The sequence below is a fragment of the Capra hircus genome, chromosome 19 (assembly GCF_001704415.2).
Source record: "Capra hircus breed San Clemente chromosome 19, ASM170441v1, whole genome shotgun sequence".
NCBI lineage: Eukaryota > Metazoa > Chordata > Mammalia > Artiodactyla > Bovidae > Capra > Capra hircus.
Genome location: NC_030826.1, coordinates 12,036,559 through 12,047,445, shown reverse-complemented (window position 1 = coordinate 12,047,445; position 10,887 = coordinate 12,036,559).

Below are 10,887 nucleotides of genomic sequence, written 5' to 3'. Positions count from 1 at the left end.
GGGAAATGGGGGTGGAGGGTGAGGATATCACTGTGCAAGGTCAGGAACAAAAATCAATACACTTTTGTCTCTGTTTATTTGTTTTTGTTTTTGACTGCATGGCATGCAGGATCTTAGTTCCCTGACCAAGGGTTGAACCTGCACCCGCTGCAGCGGAGGCATGGAGCCCTAACCACTGGACCACCAGGAAGTGCCAATACAGGTTTATTGATAAGCTCAAAGGCTACTTCTGTATTGTAAAGCAAAACAATATTGAGAAAGGTGATGCAAAGTAGAGGACCAGACAGGTGTGAATCCTAAGTTGCTTCAGCCGTGTCCGACTCTTTGCAAGCAGACAGGTGGAGAGTGAGAATTTGACACTCTCTCCTCACTCCCACCCCCACACACAAGACTCTAAACTCCGAAGGGGAGAAGGACCAAGTAGCAACAAATCTAAGTACACTGTATTTTAAATAGGCATTGAGATCTAATGGAATTTGACTTGAGATCAGAAATTGCGATTGAATAGTACTTCTATTTTATACACACCATATGCTTGTAGGGGGCTTCCCAGGGGACACTAGTGGTGAAGAATCCACCTGCCAATGCAGGAGGTCTCTGGGTTGGGAAGATCCCCTGGAGGAGAAAATGGCAATGCACTTCGGTATTTTTGCTGGGAGAATCCCATGGACCGAGGAGCTTGGCAGGACCGAGGAGCTTGGCTGGCTACAGTCCATGGGGCCGAAAAGAGTTGAACACGACTGAGTGTCTGAGCATGACATCTGTAGGTCCCTAGGACTGAGCACCTTTTTTAATTTAATTAAATTATTTCCCATGGGATCACAGTTTCCTGACTAGGGGTGGAAACCACACCCCCTGCGTTGGGAGCGCAGGGTCTTAACCACTGGACTACCAGGGAAGTACCCCATGAGCATGCTTTTAACTGCTCACTGTCTCATTTACCTAACCCAAGTACCAGCCCTGTTCTTTCTTTGTTGCTTTTGTTGATACCTTGTAATGCTTTTAATGATTTCTTGAACTTTGGGGCTTTTTCTGGGGAAGGATTCAGCTACTTGTGGAATTACTACTTGACCACTCCTCTGCTAAACCTTCTGAGGTCCCAAACATCTCTGGGGTCCCTGAAATAGTAGCGGTTGATAGACTGCCTGTTTTCTGAACTATTATATCTGAGAAAGAGGTTCTTCATATTTCCCTTTCACTGTAAGAGCACAGCCTTTCTTTCTGATAAGCGCCTCTCCTCCCTCTCCTGCTGATGACCTATAGTCTACTCTGCGGATTCTGTACAAAAACCACTGTTTGTTTCTTTGTTTCAAGTTTCCTGTAAGTGACTCTGCCCTCTGCCAGAGGTCCTTCTTCCACCTCTCTCAACCGAATTCATAAAGCTGAGGATTTCAAATGCAGATTTGCTTCCTCTTTTTAAAAATTGTCTTCATTTATTTTTGGCTATGTGGATCTTCGTTGCTGCGGGGGCTACTCTCTAGTTGCGGCCCGCGGGCTTCCCACTGCCGTGGCTTCCCTTGTTATGGAGCACGGGCTCTGGCATGCTTGGACTTCAGTAGTTGTGGCACGTGAGCTCAGTAGTTGCAGCTCCCAGGCTCTAGGGCACAGGCTCAGTAGTTGCAGCACACGGGCTTAGTTGCTCCTTGACAGGTGGGATCTTCCTGGACCAGGGATTGAACCCTTGTCTCCTGCACTGACATGTGGATTTTTCACCACGGAGCCACCAGGGAAACCCTTCTCCCACCTTTTTCCAAGAAGCTAAACACACAGTTCCCATGGGTTCTTCCTATCCGTTGTGGTTGAACCAACACTGTAGACTTTTGAAATCCACAAATTCAAGGGCTTTTCTAATGACCACTCAGGATTCCTAATCAGCAAAGAATGAGAGGTTGATTGATAGTAGTGTCAGTCAAATTCCTTTGAATTTATAAACACAGAAAAAGCACTGCTACGTGCTCAGGGGAGGAAAGAAAAAAGGAAAGGAATTTGATGAAGTAGCTCAGAAATCGTGGAAATAATAGTAGTCTTTTTTTTTGTTATTGCCATTTTGACCATTTTTAAGTGTACCACTCAGTGGCACTTAATTAGTGCCAAATCACAATATTGCCCAATTGTTACCACTATTTCCAAAACTTTTTCATCATCCCAGACAGAGACTGCAGTCGTTCAGCAATTGTTCCCCACTCTCCCAGCCCCTGGTAAACTCTACTCTACTTCCTGTTCTCTACAAATCTGATTAGTCTAGGTACCTCACATAGGTGGAATCATACAATGTGCTTTCTTTTGTGGCTGGCTTATTTCACATAGCTTTCGAGGTTCATCCATGTTGTAGTATGTATCAGAACTTCATTCCTTTTTAGCTGAATAATGTCCCACAGTTTACATAGGCCACATTTGTTTATCCATTCATCTTTGGAAGCACGATTGGGCTGCTAGATTTCTGGCATTGTGAGTAATGCTGCGGTGAACATGAATGTACAAATATCTAAGTCCCTGTTTTCAGCTCTTGTGGTGTATACCCAGGACTTGATCATATGCCAGTTCTGTCTTTAATTTTTTTGAGAAACCACCATACTGTTCTCCATAAATTCATTTTTAAGTAAGATTTCTTTCTTCCTTTTATACTGATTCTTTATGTGATTTAGAAAGTATTTCTCAAATGTGAGCATATCAGAACACTTGGATAAAATAATCTTGCCCTTGTCCATTTCTGCAAAAAAATTGGGATTTTGCTAGAGATTGCATTGAATCTGTAGATCCCTTTGAGTAGTACCCACATCTTAAACAATATTAAGTCTTCCAATCCATTACACAGGATATCTTTCCTCTGAGTTAGGTCTTTAATTTCATCCAGCTTTGTATATAGTTCTCAGTTTACCAAGTTTTGTACCTGTGTGGTTAAATCTATCCTGAAGTATTTCATTCTTGTTGAGGAGCTATTATTCTGTGGACTTTTAAGGTTTATTTTCTTAGCAACTTTCAAATATGTAATACAGATTTAATAGGGACAAAGTGGGTGATTAAATGGTTAATCCCAGGACTTGTCTGGTGGTCCAGTGGTTAAGAGCCCGTCTGCCAATGCAGAGGCCATGGGTTCCATCCCTGGTCTGAGATGATATCACATGCCTCAGGGCGACTAAGCCCGTGCACCACAACTCTGCAACAAGAGAAGCCACTGCAATGAGAAGCAATCACAACTAGAGAGAGCCATCCTGCTTGCTGCAACTAGAGGAAGCCCAGGCACAGCAGCGAAGACCCAGTGCAGCCAAAAACAGGTAAGTAAAAAAAAAAATTTAAAGGGGAGAGACTGTTTGAAAAAATAGTTAATAGAAAAAAAAAAAAAGGAGAAAAAAATATGGGAGACCCCTTTGAAGTAATGATTACTCAAGAGAGCAGGTTTGCTGAACCACAAAACCAAGCAGGATTGCTTAGCAACAAAACCATGCAACCGAAGCATGAGATATGCCCCCAAACAATAAAACAATGGTCGCATGAGACACATATCCTGCCCAGTGAGCTCAGGAAGTTAATAATCCCTAGGACATGCTCTCTGCACACATGAAAACAAAACAACAACAAAAAAAAACGATAATTTATGGACTTAGTTTGACCACACAGGGACAAGAAAACTCCCCTGCCCAACCTGGAGAAGGAGCTGATGATGGAAGCATGACGTCTACTCAAGAAAGACAAAGAAGTTCTTCTCTCCCTCCCCACTTTTCCTTTGATTATAAAACTGTAGTCCAGTAAGTTCTTGGAGCATGGCAGCCTCTCACCCACCTGTTTACAAACCTCACAAGTGTCCTAGTCTAATAAGTGACTTTTATAGTCATCATTTTGCCTCTCACTGAATTCTTTCTGCACTGAGACATAAAGGACTGTGGTACCAGAGCTCTCTGGGGCCCCCAAAATAACACCAAATGGTTTCACAAATTCTTAACTATAGTCACCATGCTGTGCATCACATCCCCATGGCTTCTTTGGAATTGTTTTCTTAATTTCCTTTTCATATTTTTTATAATTGGTATACAGAAATACAACTGATTTTTGCGTGTTTATTTTGTATCTTGCAGTTTTACTCAAATTAGTTATTAGCTCTAACAGTTTTTTAATGTATTTTTTTAGCATGTTCTTCATAGAAGATCATATCATCTGCAAATAGAGGTCATTTTATTTCCTCTTTTCCAATTTGGATACCTTTTATTTCTTTTTCTTGCCTACTTGCTCTCCCTATATTGGAAAGAATTGACATTAGAACAGTCCGGTCACCTCACAGAACTTCTCTTTAGGATACTGCCATAAGGCATCTCTATCCTAAACTATTTTTATGCATCTGCATCTAAGGTTGCAAATCCTGGGAGGCAGAATTGGCACATGCCCATAACTTCTGGGCCAGTGGCCTCATCCTTGCAGGTGAGGTGTTGTAAGATTAGCCTTGCTTGGGCCATAGACCTACTCTCTGCCTAGAGAGTAAGTCTAACACCAGAAGAAAGCAATGGAAGAGATGCCCAGAGGATAAAACCAATAAGTACTTCGGTAGTTGAGAGTCCCACAAACAAACCACCAATCTGATCTGCAAAGGTTAATCTCTAGGTGTCTGCTTTCTTATCAGTTTGCTGGAGATAAGTAAAAAGTCTGATGTTGGTACTTTCCTGTCCATTCAAAGTGGAGGAAGATTTCTGTGAGGCAATAAGCAAATTGTCTATTTTGGGTTAAAGCATTGTATGAAATGTCCAAGAGAGAAGGGGGAACTCTGGTGCCCCAAACCATACAGAACCTGTCTATGATCCTAAGAAAAATCAGGGTCAGCAAATACTTCCTATACTGAGACCTGGAACCCAGATGACCCTTGAGTTTCTGTAGCTCACCATGGACTGGCAACAGAAATCTCTCTTACATCCTGACCTTAAGTAACATCTTTCTTGTCTACTTAAAGTATCCTCAAAGGACCTGGTTTCTTAGAAGTGGCACATCCTCTTTGAAACCAGATGTTTTCTTTGTAACTTTGGATCATTCCTCATTTAGGCAGAGTGAATCTTGTAACATAATTTTATACATATGTATGCTATTTTGCAAATGCCCCCTGGTGGACAGAACTGGTATAACAGTTCAGTCGCTCAGTCATGTCCAGCTTTTTGCAACTCCATGGACTGCAGCAGGCCAGGCCTCCCTGTCCATCACCAACTCCCAGAGTTTACGCAAACTCATGTCCATTGAGTCCGTGATGCCATCCAGCCGTCTCATCCTCTGTTGTCCCCTTCTCCTCCCGCCTTCAATCTTTCCCAACATCAGGGTCTTTTCCAATGAGTCAGTTCTTCGCATCAGGTGGCCAAAGTATTGGAGCTTCAGTTTCAGCATCAGTCCTTCCAATGAATGTTCAGGACTGATTTCCTTTAGGAAATTAGGACTGACTGGTTGAATCTCCTTGCAGTCCAAGGGACTCTCAAGAGTCTTCTCCAACACCACAGTTGAAAAGCATCAATTCTTTGGCACTCAGCTTTCTCTCTAGTCCAACTCTTATATTCATACATGACCACTGGAAAATCCATAGCCTTAACTAGATGGACCTTTGTTGGCAAAGTAATGTCTCTGACCAAAATGTCACTTGAGGATAATAGAAAGGACCTGGGGATGAACGAACTCTCCACTTGGGTCTACTCACAACACACATCAGCCCTAGAGAGCTTCAGATGACTCCACCATCTTTTCTCTTTGTCTCTTCTGCTCCCCTCCAAGTTAATCACCATACAATCATTGAAAGGAAAGTATTTGCTTTTGCAATTCATCTTGTCCAAGTTCTTGCTTATTGTGATAATCAAGATATTTGGGGAAAATATACGGAGTAAAGGCTCAGGTGCTGAGCAACGTTGCTGTTGTTTAGTCACTAAGTCGAATCTGACTCTTTCGAGACCCCATGGACTGTAGATCACCAGGCTCCTCTGGCCATGGGATTTTCCAAGCATGAATACTGGAGTGGGTTACCATTTCCTTCTCCAGAGGGTCTTCCTGACCCAGAGATGGAACCCGCATCTCCCGCATTGCAGGCAGATTCTTTTACCCTTGAGCCAACTGAGAAGCCTCAGGCAACGATGGGAAGTTAGTAGTGGATAAGTTCACTCTCCAACAGTATAGAACACTCACACCCAACAGGAAAACCAGTAAACCAAAAATCCCATGTATCATGTGAGAATCAATAGGTGCCTTATTATTTACAAAATGATGTAAGTCATGACTTTTTCTCCCCATCCATAACAGCAGTAACTAAAACCTCTGAAAACTTTTAAAACAAAGGTAAGAAGCATTCCAGGACCTCTGACATATAACGCTTCTAGACAAGATCCTTCAAATCTTCTCTTGAGAAATATCACAGTAACACTGAAATCCAATTTCTGGACTTAGGCGGAAAAATCATCTGAAACTTACGCAAGTACTTGAAACTCCAAATTATATGTGATCTGACCTTTACTGAGCCATGACAGGACTTCTCCAGTGGCTCAGCCACAAAGCACCCTCCTGCACTGCAGGAGATGCAGGACACGCGGGCTCAGTCCCTGGGTCGGGAAGCTCCCCTGGAGGAGGGCGTGGCACCCCACTCCAGTATTCCTGCCTGGAGAGTCCCATGGACAGAGGAGCCTGGCAGGCTGCAGTCCACGGGGCCGCAAAGAGTCGGACACGACTGAAGGGGCTGAGCACGCACGTGCAAGCCATTACAGCCCTTTTCTGTTTCTTTCCCCTGTTGCTCTAGCCTAGATTTAGGGAAATTGTACATTTTCTCCCTCTCTGCCCCCCTAGAAATTTCTCATTTGAATTTCAGCTAGAGGAAGTGACACAAATAAACCCCCATCTCAAGTTGTGTCATCTATAATGGTTTCTCAATTTTTAAGAAATTAAAAAAAAATTTATTCTTTTTGGCTACACCACATGGCATGCAGGATCTTACCTGGGGATCAAACCTGCACTCCTGCAGTGGAGGCACAAGTCTTAACCACTGGACTGCTGGGAAAGTCCCAACAATGGTTTCTGATGAAAATGTTTAAAGAATTAGAGGAGGGGACTGTATTTATGCATACATGCACATATTATTGTACGTCATTCTCAAATTTCTAACTACAACATTAAACTTAAAACTATAACCAAAAAAAAAAAAAAAAAAAAAAAAACAGAGAGAGAGAGAGGAGACTTGCCTGGTGGTCCGGTGGTTAAGAATCCGGCTGCCAATGTAGGAGACGTGGGTTCGATCCCTGAAGTAGAAGATCCCACATGCCAGGAGGCAACCGAATCCGTGCACTACAGCTGCTGAAACCTGAGAGCTCTAGGGCCCTTGTTCCACAAGAGAAGCCCCGCAAGGAGAAGCCAGAACACCGCAGCTAGACAGTAGCCCCCACCAGCCACAGCTGGAGAAAATGAAGTAGCAACAAAGACCCAGCTCAGCCAAAAGTCAAGACGAAATCAGAGGAGCGGACCTGGCAGACCCTCTGAGTTCTTACAGTGAGTCACGTGGACCCGTCTCTGCTTTCAGAAGCAGCTGTAGTGGTTAGTTCCGTGTGAGCTCAGGTATACTTAGCACTAACTGACGGGATAGCCCATGACTGCCTACATATTCTGCCCCAGAACATTTCCTGGTGCCACAGGAACCTGCTAGACCCACAGACAAAGTATAGTCTGGAGCAAAGTCATCCAAAGGGGAATGGGGGTGGATGCTGATCCAGCCTTCCACCCTTCAGATGCACCATTCTGGGAGGCATTCTGCGGTTTCTCGGGAGTAGTTTCTCTGGCTAACTGGAGCCCCTGATGCCCACAGCAACCATCTAGATAATGACCCTTACATGGCCTCTTCCTTCTCTGGTTCATTCTCCTCAGGCCCTCCTGGGATCATCTTCCAAATAAACTACCTTCACTCAATTCTTTGTCTCAGGCTCTGCTTTCAGGTGAACTCAGGAGTCATTACTGGTATTTTCGGTACAGGGACTTAGATATCTTGGCATCTGGTCCCTCTAAGGAACTATGGCTGGGGATGGTTGTAAGAAGGAGAGAAGACTGCAGAGAACAGAGACAGGTAAAGCAGAGGACTTCCCTGGTGGTCCCCTGGCTGAGACTCCATGTTCCCAACGCAGGGATCTCTGGTTTGATACCTGATCAGAGAACTAGATCCCATATGCTGCAACTAAGAATTCGCAAGCCACAGTGAAGACTCAGCCACAGTCAAATAAATAAACAAACATTAAAGAAAAAAAGGATGAAGGGGGAGAGAAAAGAATCCAGAACTGGACAAGGCGGAAGAGGAAAGGCTTTGATGGAATGGGAAAGAGGGTGAATGGAGATCCTGGACCATCCAAAGGGAGCACCGACCTTCACTCCATGGAGGAGCCCAGGACTGAGGCTATGGTGACATATGGTCTGCCTCCCTGCTGTCCTCCTAACTCATATTCTGATAGCTCTAACGATTCTGTGAGTCCCCGACAGAGGCAAGAGCAAGCAGTCATGGCTATTGCCTCCACTCCAGGGCTTCCCTGGTGGCTCAGAGGTTAAAGCGTCTACCTGGGTTCGATCCCTGGGTCGGGAAGATCCCCTGGAGAAGGAAATGGCAACCCACTTCAGTACTCTTGCATGGAGAATCCCATGGAGGGAGGAGCCTGGTAGACTACAGTCCAAAGAGTTGGACACGACTGAGCGACTTCACTTTCACTTTCCAGAGATGATACATGACAAACACGAAAATTCTAAGGACAGAAGGGAGTGCATGGTCCAGGCCCTATGCCCAAGGATCCCTAGTTCATTCCTACTCTTCCTTAGCCCCTTGTTTCCCTGCTTTTCTTGATACTCCCCGCTGCCCATGGGGCTTGCCCAGCAGCTCAGCGGTAAAGAATCCGCCTGCAATGCAGGAGACGCAGGAGACATGGGTTCAATCCCTGGATCGGGAAGATCCCCTGGAGGAGGGCATGGAAATCCATGTCAGTATTCTTGCCTGGAGAATCCCACAGACAGAGGAGCCTGGGGGGCTACAGTCTATGGGGTTACAAAGAGTCAGACATAACTGAAGGGACTGAGCACCAGCTGGCCATAGGGTAGATTTTCATGGTAAATTAGAGGAAGGCAAAAGCCACTGTGGCTCTTCACTTTCCCCCGGTGGATCTGAGTCTCAGGTTCGGGAGTGGGGGCCCCGTCTCAATGCCAGGGTCACTTTTGAATCTTCACAGGATCACATTATTGTATCACTTTCCCTTTTCACCCTCTGGACTTCCCTGGTGACTCAGACGGTAAAGAATCCACCTGCAATGCAGGAGACCTGGGTTCAGAAGATCCTCTGGAGAAGGGAATGGCTACCCACTCCAGTATTCTTACCAGGAAAATCCCATGGACAGAGGAGCCTGAAGGGCTCCTCTGTCCATGGGATTGCAAAGAGTTAGACAGGACTGAGCCTCATTTTCATCCTCTAATTTCTCCAGAGGAATAATTCCCCTCCTCTCACACTCCTTGAGAATGAGGTTCTAGATCTTGTTACTCATTCCCTAAGCTTATGAAGAAAAATTATAGTTCATTAGGTGAACTTTCCTTGCAGTCCAGGGATTAAGCCTCCGAGCTCCCAATGCAGGGGCCAGGTTCAATCCCTGGTCAGGGAACTAGATTCCGCTTGCTGCAACTAAGAGTTTGCATGCTGCCAAAAAAAAAAAAAAAAAAGATCCTATTTGCCACAACTAAGACCTGGTGCAGTCCAATACAATTTTTTTAAAGTTACTTAGGAACAGGAGGTACCCTTTACCATGGATATCCCTATGGCTTTCACCCTTTACCAAGGGACTGTTGTGAGAACGCATGCCTTCAAACTATAGGCAGTTTACCGGATCTCCTTAGCTTTCACTTTTGTTTTGCGAAGAGCCTAAAAGTCAGAAATCAGTGAATAAGACCTCCATTTCCACATCTCTCCTGTGCAAACCTTGTGCATTCACACAGCATTTCAGGATCCCTGGAATATGTTAGAGATTTCCAGAGTGCCCCATGATTATCTAGTTCTCCAAGGTATACTCAGATTCCCAGCCTGCCTCTTGCTAACTCCACTGAAAGCAGAGCCACCGGGAGCTGCTACGTTGCCAGTGGATGGCTATTGTTTTGATAATGCCCTGGGAGCAGGGTTATTTTGTTCTGTTGCGCTGAAGTCTGAGTCAAATCAAACAGCCACAACTGCCTAAGAATAGAGATTTTCCAGGGAGCTCCAAGTTCAGACAAAATATTGACTGTGCTCTGGGGGTGTTGCTTTTCAATGAGCTCCGCAAGAGGTCAGTCCTCTCCATTGGCTGAGAGACTGCTGGCTTTCTGTGGCTACCACCCACCTGAGCTGGGGAGGGAGGGGATGGAAAGAGTATCCCATTCACAAAATACCACTGATCCCATTTTCTAAGCACAGTCCTGTCATTTCTCTCAGATAGATGATTTTCAGTTTGCTCTGTGGCTTTGGTTAGTTTCCCAAGTTCTAAAAAGGTTGATGTTTGTTGTTTTGCTTGTATTTTCACTGGTTTTTTGTGGGAGAGTTTGTTCACTGAGGTCCTCCCTCTGTCATTCTGGAAGCTGATCTCCAGGCAAGCTCATTCCTAAACATGGTTCGTTCTCACATATCCCCCACCTCTCAGCAGAGTCTTTACTTAGAGTTTGTCCTGCTTCCATCAGACTCAGAGTCAGTTGTGATTTAAACTCATTCTGGTGTGGACTATTTCAGTTATCCTTAATGTGTACAGTTCTCTTAAATGAAACTTCCAGAAGTCATTGTGTGAGTGGAAGCACACTGATTGAAACCGCCCTCCCTGGCCAGGCACCAGCTATTTGCCTGAGTTGTTTTACTACAGGAGATGCTGGTAAGGAACACGGAACCAATAAGCCACCGCCAACCAGAAG